A 16,051-nucleotide genomic window follows, 5' to 3' on the forward strand; every position below is an offset into this window, starting at 1 on the left:
TGAAACGCTGCTGCAAGTCCGTATGGACAATGCTGGGTTGGATGTGCCACTGATCTGATTCAGTGTAAGGCAGCTTCCTACGTTGCTATATACTGCAGACATGTTCTTCCTGATCTCTCAGACTGTATGACTGGACACTTTCCCAGCACATTCCCTTTCTAGTAAAAATTACCAGCCACATCCTTAACCATAGTTAAGGGATCGCTACTTCAAATAACAGCTTCAAACTGCAGTTAATAGAAAATTATCTTATTAACAATTGCCATGGTTACTGATTATTTTTAAAATAAACATTCAGGGTTCTCAATGGTGCCCTCCAGACGTTTTGCACCACAGGGAGAGGGCCTTTTCAGTGGTGGCCCCCAAAGTGGTGGCTCTGCAATGAGCTTCCCACTCAGGCCTGCCTGGCACCAACACTGTCATCTTTTCAGCACCAGTTTAAGACTGTCCTCTACTCCCTGGCATTTAACAGCATATGATGGGGCATTTATGCCAGCCATCTAAATAGGTCTAGTATTCTATTGAGACTGTTTTATCTGTCTAAATTGTTTTACATTTTGTGTACTTGTGCTATATTTTACAATTGCTTCAGCTACTGGGTGGTATAGAATTTAAATAAATCAATAAACAATCCCTGAAATAGGCTGGCTGGTAACAAAACAACTGGAGGACACAAATGTTGCTACCCCTGTCCTAACCATTTTAGGGGAATATAGAGTTTGAGACATGTGTGTATGCTCATAATGTCACGGCCAATTTCTGAAAACAAAAAATAGGATGCTGGGGTCAACCCAGTCAAGAGGCCCCATTTTAAAAGCCCTGACTTCTAATCTCAAACAGTCAGGGACCTGGCTGTGGTTGCTCCATGGAAAAGACATGCAGTCTGCACAAATTTATGGGCCTTTCCTAGATCAAATTGTCCTGGTCATAGCTTTCCTTTAAGAACAGCAGCCTAATTCACAAGGTGAAAACAATTATACATAGACATCGCTCACAACTGTGAAGTGAGGTGGGATAAGTGGGAGGGAAGCAGAACCCCCCAATTCTTGACATACGTTTGAGAACCACAATGACTAAAATAATGAATTTAAATACTTTTCACACTTAATTGGTATATAGACAAGCCATACAATTTCCCCCCATATGCTGTTTATTTCCTTAAATAAGCCTACCAAAATGCTACACACACAAAACATGCACTCTTCATATGTACCAGAGGGAAAAGATAAAAAAAATGAAAGCCAAAATACAACTGCATTAGGGCATTTCTATATTAATGGATAGTCAAGACCTTTTAAAAGATACAGGCTCTAGTTCAAAGCTCCCACATGATAGGTATGCTGAGTATTTTAAGGCTCTTCTAGCATTCTAATTACCACACTCAGCTTATTTCAAGGAACAAACTGGTGAATCAGATTTTTAATTTTAAAATGATATGAGCAAACTAGATTTCATTCCGATGTTTAACATACTAACAGCCCAACCAACAACCTTGTTAGGAAAATACATTGGAAGTTAAGTTAGTTTCGACAAAGTTTTGACAATGGGACTTAATTTTCTCTAGTGAGTTGTAGATCAAGCTGCAGATATTAGAAACAGTATGGCATATTAGCACAGACTTTCAGATCTACAACTGGGAGGAGTGAGTGGGAATAGATCTTTCCCAACATTGTCCACCTGAGTATGCTATGTAGCACACATGCAGCGAGTGGCTCTTTCAGTATTTTTCGGGAAAGGACAGAGGGAGTTAATTCTCCTTGATTCTCTTTCACAAATATTGAGAGATTCCAGTACAGTGTGGGCCTTTTCTGCAGTGGCCCCCAAATTGAGAAATATCCATCTGGTGCCTACTTCATTGATTTTCAGCAACAGGCAAACAACCTTTTTATTCTCCCAGGCACTTTAAACTGCTACTTGCTCTTTTTCTAGCATGCTGCTGCATTTGAAATTCATCTTCTGTTTTTCACTGTTCAGTTGTTTATCTCTCTTAAATGCTGTTTTTGTTGCTGCTTGTAAAGTTATAAGGTTTAATGTATTTTATTATTGTTTTTTTACCCTTAGTTGTATTGTTTTTGCTTTTATTGTGTATGTTGCCCTGAGAGTTTCAGTTATAGGACAACTCATAAATGGAAAAAATATCATTAATACTAATACTAATAATAAATCACAAGAATGTACAGAATATCATCAAAGCCAAGAACTAAGACATACACCTATACTTACAAGCATACCCAAGGTCCTGGACCATGTCTTGAATACATAAACTGTTAGTCAGACTCCTAATAGTCTTTAACAAGACATCACACATCTAGGACATTTCAGATCAGTGTTTTCTTTCCTCATACTATTCATATGCAGGTGCTTTACAATGCTTATTATTTCAATAAGCTCCACAAGAAACCTAAGGTGGATCACAAAGGAGAAGATAAATATATTAAGGCCCCTATATGGAGGCTCCTGAAAACACAGATGTGCCCAAACACTAAAAAGCAATGGTTTGGCCAAGGCTACCCACCAAGTTCATAGCTGATCTGATATTTATATATTTAGAATTCATAAATAAAAAATGCTCGACCCCAGTTTTCTTCAATCAAGACACAGGGTACTATCCAGAGAAAGATAGAAACGCTTAAATCTCATTAAGATCTATGGAATTAAAACACACAGTTGAACACTTAGATCCTGCTTATTTCAATGAACATCTAATGTTCCCTGGATTCTGCCCAAATATTCTATCCACTAAACCACATGAGCTGAAGTTGATTATCATTAGAGTTCCAACCAATTAAAGATATTTCAAGCAACTAACTGCTTTGCTTTTAACCGAACTGCAAATTAATTAACTGATTACAATAAAATTACAGTATCTCAATAAAGGTCATACTTTGAGGTTGTTGAACGAACCAAACACAGAAAGTATCATCTATTATTAGATAATCTTAAATGCAATGCCTGAATTAAGAAGACAGGTTGTTATTGTTGTTTTTAAAAATCTCAAAACCAAAATGCTTTCATTATGCATTCCTTTGCAAGAGCCAGCTCCAAATAAAATTAGCTTAACAATACTTTAGTCCTACAATTAATATGAAGGCAGGAAACAAAGATACACAAAGACCACCAACTGAGCATAGTAATAAATATATATGTAAACAAATCTCTTCTTACATACAGAGTACAACCTCATTTAGATTAATAACCTGCAGTCAGAAATTAAATCAATCCTCTGGCACAACTAACCAAGATGAATACAGCCCACCAACCACTTATGGGAGTCTACCAGTGTCCTTTGACAATCATAGGGGGAAAACAAGCAATTGTGGCTTCTCTGCTCCCCACCCCATGCATAGGCTCATCATTTACATAGTTATTCACACTGTAGCATAGGTTGGTGTGTCTTCCAAACCTGGCATGCTGGGAGTGGCTTCGTACCCACCCTACAACCCATGACTTGCAGTAGGGATTGTAGGATGGGTACAAAGCCACCTCCATCATGCGGCAGGTTCAGATGAAACCCCAACTCATGCTGCAGTACAGATAATTCTGTAAATGATGGGCACATGTGCAGCATGCACAGGGGAGTGGGGAGAAGCCACAATGGTCAGAACACCCCCAGTGGCTGAGATTGCTGGGTCACATGTTGGTAATATCAGTATATGTAAACAGGTGGAAACAAAGTTTCACTGTATTATCCACTAATGCCTGAATTTGTCCTTTTCTATCTTTTAAAGCTTCTTTCCACAGGCATGTACATCATTTGATCCTTCATCGTAGTCCTGTGCTGATATTCTATGCACATTCAGCCTATGCACAATGAACACATTTCATACCACAGGACAATGCTTCATCATGTGTCATGATTCCTTCTAAACGCCTAGCTAAAAATAAGGAATCTACAAGCAAATTCTGTTTATGTAATGATGGTCCTATCTTGACACTGCCATATAAGAGAGCTTCAGCTATTGGGTGATATAGAGATGCAATAAATAAATAAATAAAATATAATTTACTATTAGTGGTGCCTACATCAAAGTAAATACATGTGTCATAGCATACTGGTTTTAGTGCCAAACTATGTAAAATAAGACAAATTGAGGTTATAAATGAAAGAAATCTCAGAGGGCTGCAACTTTCAATGATGGATCAGCAAAGGGGGAAAGTGTTTTAAATCCTTCCTCACTGCGCCTTCTTCAAATCAAACCTTTTTTCTACCTCATCCCATCCACTAAGGGATTTTCTCCCACAGTACGAGCACATCTAAGTGTAAACAACCATATGTGCTCTTATTTGGGAGTAAGAATTATAGAACACAGTGGGACATGCCTTTTTGTAAACCTTGAAATCCCATTATTTCCATGCATTGCGCCATCTCGAAATAATATTATCACTGGCTCTAAACATCTCTGTAGTTTGGTTGACTAAATTTTACACACATATGCTGTCAAAATGTGTAGAGTGCATACAAATGCACATACGCTATCTGAATTTATGTGACAGAAAACTCCAATTTATTTAGGTCTAGTCCATATCCACATATCGTGATTTTGTGTAAAGATATTCTTATGCTACGTTATTCACATGATCATGGCAACAGATGTACATACAACATAATACCTGCAAAATAATCATCTGGTAACTTAACTTGATGACTCACAGCTGAATGAGCAAACAGCTTCCATTGAGAAGTATTGCATTTGCAGTGATATTAGAACTCTCTGTAATAGCCCTTTCCTATGTACAAGCTATTGCTTGATATTGCAGTAATCAAATGATGCATGTGTAGATCTGAGCAGGAAAGACTGATGCTTAACAAATCTATACTTTTGCAGCAGATAATCCAACAGGATAACTCAGAGGTACAATATGAAGCAGTATGAATCAAATCTGCTCTGCACCATTAACACAACATCAGCCTTTACAACAAGCACTACATGTAGGGGCATAAAAAGATCCAAGTGATTCCCACTTCACATCTGTACATAGTTGTCAAAAACAAGGAAGCAGAATACAACAAAGACTGGAGAGACTTTCCAGAAGAATATCTAATAATACACCTGGACAGGGCCAAAAGTTTTAAATATATTGCGCAAAGGCACTGAACAAAGGGTTCAGTGGAAAGCTATAGAACCAAGTGACGATTGGTTCACATCCTTAAACTATAGATTTAAGTTGCACACTGCACAGCTCATGATTACATAGAAGCCTGTTTCCCAAAACAAACTACTTAAACAGTCCATGTGGTTCCCCACCCCACATACTGAAATTGGATGGTTAGAACTACAAGGGGGGAATCGGTTATTTTTGTCTAGCCCTTTATACATTTTGAACGTATTTGTTTTATTTAGTACATTTCTGTCCCTCTCTTCAGCAATGCTTTCAAAGCAGCTAGCAATAAAAAAATTAAAAGGTACCAATACAATTTAAGAAGTGAACTACAAGAGATTGAACTATATAGCAGCACAATAAAACACACAGAGGCAAGTCAAATTTACATTAACTGAGGTTTACTAAGGGCTGAGAAAATAAAATCACCTGATGCTGAACCAGCAGCAAAGTAGATCTGAAAAGGCTGTATCCCAAGTTGTTACCTGCAGAAGGCAGGGACACCTGTAGACCAAGATCTCAATGCATACTCAGGTACATGTATATGTGGGAATGTTCTTATTAAAAGGTTAGACAAATTCATGGAGGACAAGGCTATCAGTGGCTACTAGCCATTATGGCAATTTGCTACCTCCAGGATCAGAGGAAACATGCCTCTCAATACTAGAGAGAGCTATTTTCCTCATATCATACTTGTGGGCTTCCCAGTAGCACTATCTGGCTCCTGTGCAATAGGCCTTTGGTCTGAGCCACCAGGGTTCTTCTTATTGTCTTAAGATAAGGGCTTTGAAAGGAAGCACCAGCACTCTGAATTCTGTCTGGGAGCCAGTGCAGCTATTTCAAAGCTGGCATGATAGGTTTCCTAAAATGGGCCCTATTAGTAATATAACGGCAGCATCCTGAACCAACTGCAATTTCCAGAAAGTCTTCAAAGGTGGCTCCACAACTAATGCATTACAGTAATCAATTCTGGAGGTTACCAGGGCATGGATAACATATTGGCTCCTTTGCAGCCAATGAGAGACAGAAATACCAGATGGAATTCAACTATTGCTACTCTTTTGTCTTTCTCAAAGCTACTTATGGTGTTAAGACATTTCAATATGTAATCCCCCTCACACAATAGCTTCCCTACTTTATAGTTTTATAGTGTTTTGTGCCTCAATCCTTTGCATAAAATGAATCACTCTATAGTTTACTTCATCTAATTTACCTTCTTTCCTCTTATTATTCACATACATGCTTCATTCTAGAGTCTCATTTCAGCAATGACTTCCTTTTAAACCTTAATACATGTTTCCTCATGTTCTGGTCCTTCTTCATCACAAAACACAGCCCTTTCTCAATTTCCATACACACGTAACAGCTTTAGAGGAATCCTGGGTTACAGATTTGATTTGAAGGAGTTGACTACCCTGTTGTGTGTCAGCCCTGAGATAGAAAACTAGTACTGAGAGAACATAAAAAGGCTCTATCTGGAAAATTTACTACTAGACACTAGGGATGTTGTTCAAGAACTAATTCTTTTGTAAAGACCAATTTTAGAAGTGCCACATCACACTATCACTCCTAGGCTGTTTTTCAGTGTTAAGGAGGTTTTTAACAACATATTTAGCCAATGTTTAAAGTACAAAGATGTGAGACAGGTAACTTCACCTAACCCATGAACCACCAAATCATCCCTAGCTCAATTAATATCAACTAAGAGCTTCACTTTGTCCCCATCCATTACTATTGAGAAGCAGAGAGCCAACCTTAGAGTTAATGAACATGAATGCTGCATGTTATAGGGTAGGGGTCTGATTAGGCAATAGACACAATGACCAGGGGTATTATTGAAAATTACAACAGAGCATAAGTATGTCTAGTAGAATCCCACAGTACCACCAATTCCAAATTGTCATGATACCCACATTCTGTGCTCAGAATTAATTATGCTAGTAAATCATATTCTACAACCTAGGACAACAGGTAGTTTCATGGATTTCACTCTCAAAAGCAGGTGTCATCCCCATGATCACTGATTGCCTGGTACTTGTTTTAATGTTTAGAAGACTCCAATCTTCTGTGAAATCTTGGCCAAATCCACATTTATAAAAGTTTACATAATTATTAATTAAATTGGGAGTCATGTGCCCTTGAAAAGCAGACTCCTATGATGTGCCCCAAAAGGTATATGTAAGTACCCACATCAAGATCACAGAGTAAAGTTTGTAAGTGGAGTAAGGAATGATAAGGATACCCTTTAAAATAATATACAAACTTAAAATGGAACAGTATTTAGCATTTTAAAAATCTTACAACAACAGCAGAATCTTTATTTTCCCGCAAAGTCAATAACTTCTACCACCTTCTAGCAATGTACGGTTTAGCAGGATTTTAAAAAGTGGATAATTGTCCATCTTGAAGTGCTTAAAGTAAGTGTAGTAAAAGTAGTTTCATATGTTGTGCACACTCTAAAGTATGCATTTTTCAAACCACAGCAGTTCTTAGCTTTTAAAAATAAAATCCACACATAATGTCCAAAAGAGGGTGGAGAGGCAGCTTTATGGATTGAATTCCTTCTTCGGAGGCAAAAAGAAAACCTCACTTTTTCTTAACCTAGAGGTACTTATTTGAGAGGGACAGTGAAGATCCAAAACACACATTATTTTAAGAATGCATCTTACAGCTGTGGGAAAATCCAAAGTAAGTCCTACTTAGAGTAGACGCACTGAAATGTGGGAACTTAAGTTAGTCATGAATGTCCCATTCATCTCAACGGGTCTATTTGAAGTAGGACTTATGTTGGATTTTATCTACTGTCTTTTTCCTTTTTATTCTAGATTATGGGACTTGATCTAGATCAGAACCCTAGCATGGGGGGGGGGAGGCTTTAACTCTCACCCACTGCTATCCCAACCCAAATTAACCTGCCCATGCTGCAGTATATATTTCCATTTTTTATTCATTTGGCAATATATGAGTTTCAGCAGTTCGAACCAGATCAAGACTGCAGGGAGGAGCATTAAAGCCCCCCTCCAGCCGTCATACTAAGATCCTGATCGGTATGAGCCCCCCTGCACTTACTTTAGAGTAAAAGAAAAAAGATATAGCTACTAGTTACTTCTTTAAAGCAATGTGTGCTTTGACCCTAAGTTAGGGGTGGAGCCCTCCAGATGTTTTGGTCTACAATACCAGCATAGCCAATAGCAAGAGATGATGGGAGTTGTAAGCCAAATCATCTGGAGGGCCACATGTTGCCTACTCATGCCCTGAGTGGTGTACCACATGTGTTATATGCAGAAAGCTCCAAGTTCAGTCTTGAGCAACTCCACTTAAAAGGATCAGGGAACAGGTGATGTGAAAGACCTCTCCCTAAACCCCTGAAAAACTGCTGCTAGCTATCACAGACAACACTAGACTAGATGGATGAATAGTCTGACCTCCAATAAGACATTTTCTTTTAAAAAGCAGGAATACTGAATACAAATGCAAACTATTAAGTATAGTAATAAAGATACCCCCAAGATCAGCTCAATTCTCCCCCCACCCCACCACAACATAATCCCCAGGCATACGGTTAACTACTGCTTGATCATTATTCTGGCTGAAAGTAAAGCTACTGAAGTTTAGAAGGATTCACATCTTACAGAGTTTCTTTCATCTCCAATAATTACTAAACTAGCATAATTACTCACACTTGAGGTGAATTGTGATGCATGCTAAGAGCCCAACTTGCCTAAAATGAGAGGGAAGTCGTCTTCTTTTTTAAAAAAAGATTACAGCCTATCTGAATTTTCTAAGATTCACATCTTCTTTCAAACTTCCATGTGAAGTGTTTCTCATTGGTCCTAAAAGCAATTCCTAAAACTTCTCTCCCTCCATTCTATTATGATAAGCAACTACAGTCCTTGAATTTCAGCTCTTTGTAGTGACAATATTGCTAAGTACATTTAAACACCAGACATGCACACGTCCAGAGCAAAACACGAACAAATAAGGCATACATAATTCTTGCTAAGCTGCATGTAGACCCCAAGGCAAAAAATGAAACACAAGACCACATTTTCCTCCCAATGGGAATGATGCTGACCTTTGACAAAACAGGGTACAAAAAATCCAAATACATATGGGAAAATGCAACATGCTGAGGTTTGTTTCCATATATTATTCTTTTAAAGCATTCCTGGTTTAAAAATAATATTCCAATATACTGTTATTTAAACCAAAAAACACTCAGCCCCGCAATATATTAGAAACTGTTTTTCTTAATTTTCCCATTTATTGCCACCATAATATTGTCAGCACTAACTTTTTAACTTTTGGAAATACCATGTATTATTTAGATTCCATGAATTTGAACACTACAGTGTGTCATTTGTAACAAAGGAATTGAAGTTATTAAGATGTAAAGTCTTGCAGCTTACAGCCCAAGAATTAATAGAAGGCTCAAAGCCATTCAAGGAATCCTGGAACAACACTGCAAATGTTATCCTTACATACTAGATGCATCTTCAAATAGACACATTCAGCAACATTCAGTTGCCAGTTATAAGATCTCTAATTGTAAGGTCAGTGTTATTTTGGTCCAATAGAAACAAAACTAAGCTCATAACTGCAGAAATATATGCTACTATTCAACCATCTGAGCACTAACTTCTGCTATACTAGGATGGAATAGGGTAGAGATTTGTACAAAAGATTGTCGTATTTCCTCCAGACAAAAACAAAGGGTACCAATAGGACAACTACACTGGCAAAAGCAGCACTCAATACGAAACAGCGACTCACACCCAGTACGCAACTTGCAATGTGTAAAATGTAATGGTAAGGTGACTGAAGAAGTCAAGTTGTGCAGCTATTCCTACGCAGGGCTACTAAACTAATAACCATCAATGCCACCAAATGCCACCTACACTGCAAAGAACAGGTGAAGTCAGGGCTGGTAGAAAACCAACAGTGAATAATTCAGACAAATTATGAGCATTTCACGTACTGTGGAGCCAGCTATATTGGCTCATCTGATATATCATTCCTCTTCAACTAGTCGGCTAGGACCCACTACTTGGGTCCTAACCTAAAATGAGTCGCACCAGCAGCACTACAACCATGTAGTACAACACACATTGAGAAGTGGGTCCTGAAAGGCGTGTTTAGGTGGGCTCAGCTCAAAACATGTTGAAGACCACTGCAATATATCATGGGAGGCTTTTATAACAGGCCTAAGGACAACATGTAGGACTCACTATCCCACTTGCCCCACAAGCTATAGGCAGTTGCAATAACTACTTAGACATACAACACTCTGTGCACCACTGCATCCTGGCATATCTGTAGGATCAAGGAGTGAATCTAATAATTTCAGTTTGATACAAAACCTGCATTGTACCAAGGCAGATGAAGTTATGTGTCGTAATACATCAACAGAAGAAGCATACACACTGACAACAGAAAAGGATGGTTGCATGCATTTCAAGGATATTGTAAGGTTCTAATCATGTGTAATTTTGTTTTGCACATATGTCTGTATGCCTTCACATTGAATATTTTCAGTTTTGCCCTATTTGGGCTAGACAAAAAAAGGCAACAATCTGCTTAAAAACAGATGTTTTTGGTTTCCAGGCCAAGGGGAATTTTATGCATTTTTGTTCCCTCCCTTTTAAGAATATGATGCTAGAGTGCTCTGAAATTTCAGAAAAAAAAGTCCTCTGGAACAAAATCAATGAGACTGAGCGGAAGGAAGGTTGCAGGGATACTACCACATTTTTTACTGCAGAATTTACTAAAATTATGTGATATCAAGAAATCTAGTGAATTTTAACATCTAGTCTATGTAAAGATTTGAAAAGTAAAACCATTCAACATGATGAGAGATGGGTATTCACTACTTTTTGAATGCCAATCACTCTGTGAGACACTGTTGCTAAATTAGAATTCTCAATATTGTACCATCATCTGTGCTTTTCTATGGGGGGGGGGGGGGAACGTATTTTCTCTCTCCAGAACGTGATAGCAAAAACTATGTCTAAATATGTAGCTGGAAATATAAGTGGAAAGCATTTTTTCCATAGTTTCAAACATTTAGAATGTTAAGAAGATAAAGTACCACCAGATCTTCTCAGAAGGTGCAATTCAAAGCAATTCGGGGCCTTACTATGTAGCTTTTTCATCTGTTCAAAATAAGCGCATTCTTCAGTCATATTAAACATTGTGCATTGGGTAAACCACACCACCTCCTCTATCAAGGACCAACAAAATCAATAAATTAAGACTCAAAGCCATAAAACTATGTCTGCATATCAGCACAATGGAAATATATATTGCACTGGGAAAAATATTTAATAGAAACACTGAAGGCTCAAGTCCTTAGGTTTGTGGGATTGTGTCAATATTTTTATGGCTAATTTAATCCTCATAATTTCCAATTATTCCTCCCCACCCATTACTTATAGTATAATACATAATACTTTACTTTGGCTCAGAAAGATGAAGAGTTTATAAATCTATTTACAGCTCTATCCTGAACATATTTACTTGAAAATGTCACTTGCTTAGAAGTAAACGTCACTGAAATCCATGGGATTCACTTTCAAGGAAGTAACTATATTTTAGGATTAATATCAAAATTTGTATTTGTATTGAAATACTATAATGCTGTATCTTTTCCCCAACCAGAAAATAGAATATACTTGGATGTACAATTAAAAGAATGATTCCTCAGTTAAAAATAATAACCCCAACCAAACCCATTAAGCAAATAGGGGGGAAAGGTAAATAACACAGGCCATACAATGTTCCAAATTACAGAAAAGCTAATCCTTTCCAATCGTCAAATAAAACATCTGCTGTATTCTTTCTCCCTTACCTCCACTGCTCAGGTAAACCTAATAAGGGTTTTATACGTATCTAAAGGTAAGGACCTATGTTGACCCTTTGATGCTGTTAATGTACTGACACAGGTCAAGATTGTCAAACTATATGCCATTCATTGTTCCATCTTATAAAAACAACCTGTAGATGCTACCTTTTACATTCCAAAATAAATATCACACCTTAAACATTCATTAATGGAAAATCATCCTCAGTTATACCTAAATATACTTGAACACATTCTTGCACAAGCTATTAGCATACTTGTACAATATACACCATGGCCACCATTTCCAAATGAAAAAAAAATTCTTCTCAGACTAAGACTTTCACAAGAAGCAAAGCACGGTAAATTACACTCATGATGAAATCTGTTATTGCTGCTATTAAGATAATTAAACTCAACTTCAGCAGCCACTACATACATACCCCGCAGAGATGGTCATTCAAAATAAATGTTTTACAAAAAGCAAGAACATAATCAGTTCTTCACATGAACGTCTACTGATAAACTTTACTATCATTCATTCACTTATGCTACAACTCTATACCTACTTACTTGGGAGTAAGTCCCATTTTAGCTCAAAGGAACTTACTTCTGAGTAGATATGTATAGGATTGTGTTGTTAATGTATCTACCTGCCCAGAGTCACTACTGCCCTGGAAAGCAATTTCAAATCAGACTAACAGAAGTGTCAATGGTATCAAAATAAAATGACTGAAATATTTTCTGTTCAAGGAACAAGGCAAGCTAAACATATAATACTCAAGATATTTACTCCAGGATCATTTTACTTAAATGAGACAGTTCTAAATTAAGTAATCTGAGGACTACAGATTACCATCCCAATCCTAAACAGTTTGGGGGGGCACTGTTAATGTCTACTTGGCAATTTTTGTTAATTCACACTCAGCTCTCATACTATTGGTTTGCCTTTGAAAGTTTGCAGCTGCATTTTCAACCTACAACTCCTGTTTTCTTCTAAATTATTTGAGCCATTAGTCATTTCTGAAAGAGAAGTATCTAAGCAGGCTTACTCAGAAGCAAGTCCATTAAAAGAAATGGAACTTACTTTTTAGTAGCCACAGTTAGGAGATTGTGCTATAAAATTAGCATTATATTTACCTTATTAATTTGTACCAAATATTTCTGATTCTGCTTGCATCTGTGTGGGGGGTGGTGTTGAGTGTGCACGTGTGGAATTTATAAAATATTTTAAAAGTGCTGAAAGTAGAATAATTAAAACTTCTCAACTCGGAACTCGCATTTTCCTTCGAATAAGGCCAAAAAGCTCAAAAATGAATACCATTCAAGGGGGGGGGGAATCTAGTTAAAATTGAAAAAAGATCTGTAAAAATATTAATCTGTGCAGCAACAATCTAAATATTGCATCAATCATGGTACATCAGATAACATTAGCATGAATTATGATTAAAGGCTTTAATGAACAGAATGTCTTGGAATGTGTAAGTTATACACTTAAATATACCACTGCTTGTTTGGGGCAATACTTACTGTTAATGACAGTACCTGTACCATTGGGACATTTCTCTTTGCACATGGGCTCTTAACAGACTAAAAACTATATTTGATATAACCATAACATGGAAGGCACATCTTTACTTTAATTATTATTTTTGTTTACAGAAAGTCTTCAGGAAAATAAATGTTTCAATGAGAAAGAAACCAGATAATAAAAAAGACTACTTTGTTAGAAGAATAATTTTACACCATGTATCAGTTAATTTTGTACGCTTAATACTAAACGATTCACAAGTGTAATAATGGGGAGGGGGGTCAGCTCAACTTCTTTTAACATTTTCCCATAAATATAACCAATTGATGGCTTTATTTAATGGTCACTGAAACCTGCATGCACGTAAATTAATCCTCTTTAGGGAAGCTATCAGGAAATAAACATATGCACAATCAACAGAACTTTCATTGTGAAGTCATTTTAAAAGGTAGCTGAAGAACATCAAATTTGTTCCTTACAAGCTGTCAAACTAAAGCGTCATTGAACTGTGTAAACTTCAGTCAACCAGAAATTATATACAGGTCAAAACTGAATGCAAGGCAGCAAATTTGATATAGACTGCTAGAGATATTTAGAGGGCCAGATTCAAAAGATCGCTGAAGTCAATAGCAGGACCCCAATCCCTCAAGTTTTAGATCAGGTTCCTAACAGGTAAGTTTATATTCCAGCTAAATAAAATCACTATTGTACTGACCTCAGTGTTTTAAACAGACTGACCTGACAGTCACTCCAACCAATGTGATATCATTGACTTCACCCCTGCTAAACCTGGCTTACAACGCCATATAAAACAAGGCCCACTACTATTAATTTAAGACAGCTATTAATTTAATCACATCCCAAACTCATCCCAGAGCCTTGTTTGCATAGGCCAACTTTCCAAAACTTCAGATACTACCTCTCCAGACCCAATTACAACACATTAGCCATCACAACTACACCACAGTCGTTTTGAATGCCAGCTCTATCCACCCAGGACAAATGTAGCTCTTTGTTAACCTATACCAGAGCATATTATTAACTCCAGTACCAGAGGAAGAGTTGACTTTCCTTTCACAGAAAAGGGGGCTATGGCGAGTTCCCACCCACACAGGCTGGATTAGAGGTGAAACAGGGGATATGATGGAAAGGTTGTCCTTGTAATGATAGTATAGGTCAACTGCCTGTATCACTGAGAGGGTCAACATGAATGGGATGGGGCTGTTAACAACAGTGGAAGTGGGAGAAGAAATAGGGCAATCAAAAAAATGTCAAAAGAGGAAATATAAATCTGAGAATTTACAGAATAATATGGGAGAGGGGAACTCTTAGGCATAGGCACTGCTGTTGGTAGTGGCCATTTGAGGGGACGGTGGCAGTGTCCTAGCAGGAGTGGAGAAGGGTGACTGTGGGAGGTAAGTGTGTCAAGACCGCTGGGCCGAAAGCAGGAGGCAGCACAGGCTGAAACTCCCCAGGACATTCCTGTGGCCCGCCACATTCTCACAAGCTGCCCTTTGTCCTCCCTTCAGGGCCTTTGCTCTTTCCTCCTTAGGGCCATGTCTGTGTGTATGTTACTTTAGGCTCCTGCGCATTTCCACCCCCTCCCCTTTCTTCATAGCCTCCCCTCAGCACCCCTCAACTCTAGCTCTCAAATATCAGCCCACCCCCACCCATACTCTGACCACTCCCTCCCCCTCTCAAAAAAAAAAAAGAAAAAAAAAGGAAGGGGGAGGGAAAAAGATTTCACGTGATCTTCCGTTCCACCACCACACTCCCACATTCCAACACACAGCTCCAGCTCCAGTAACTCCAGCCTCCAGATCAATAGCAACTTCAATCCTTTTTCTCCTCCTCTACCAACACCACATCCCAGCAAAATCCCACCCACTTCTGACTTGTTGTTTTTTGTTTGTTTTAAATGTGTGTTGTTGTTGTTGTTTAAAAAAACCTCCTTTCTCCAACTAAGACCAACACAAACTGGACATTAAAAAAAAGCTTGCAAAAAGTTGCGTGATCAACTCCTATGGCAATAAACAAACACACCCCGTTTGGTAACTACACAGAGATTCAGAGAGAGCGCGAGAGCGCACAGCACATACATATAGGCTGCCTGATTCTTCATGGGACAAGACTCAAAATGCGGGACGCGGGGCAAATAAGATGCTCGGCTTTCTTTGCCATCTCTCCCTTTCCCCCCTTTTTTTTTTACCAGCACTCCGGTATTTTTCCAACGAGCCTAGGGGTGTTGGGAGGGGGGTTCGATGCAAGGTGGGGGATTTACGGTGGTTGTTGGTGGGGGGAGCACAATATATATGCTGCACTTAAAAAGAGAAGGGGAGAAGGTGTTTTAAGGGAGGGGGAAGACTTGCAGCTTTCACCAGGATTGTTTTCAAAACCAAGAACTTTTTTACTGGGATTCAAAGGAGAGAACCGAGGAGAACGTTGGAGGGGAGTAAACGAAAGAGTTGAAACTGCCCCCATCCTTTCTCCCAGTTTACACATAAACACACGTGTGTGTGTGTGTGTGTGTGTGTGTGTGTGTGTCTGCATGCATGCGCGCGCTACCTTTCCCCCCTTGCAAA

The 16,051-nt window shown here is 38.3% G+C and overlaps 1 protein-coding gene across 4 annotated transcripts in view; it reads right to left on the reverse strand.

Moving 5' to 3' along the window:
* Positions 1–16,051, reverse strand: part of ZNF521 (zinc finger protein 521) — a 332,567-nt gene that overhangs the window by 314,952 nt on the left and 1,564 nt on the right. The window lies entirely within an intron of this gene.

The sequence above is a fragment of the Elgaria multicarinata genome, chromosome 7 (assembly GCF_023053635.1).
Source record: "Elgaria multicarinata webbii isolate HBS135686 ecotype San Diego chromosome 7, rElgMul1.1.pri, whole genome shotgun sequence".
Classification (NCBI taxonomy): domain Eukaryota; kingdom Metazoa; phylum Chordata; class Lepidosauria; order Squamata; family Anguidae; genus Elgaria; species Elgaria multicarinata.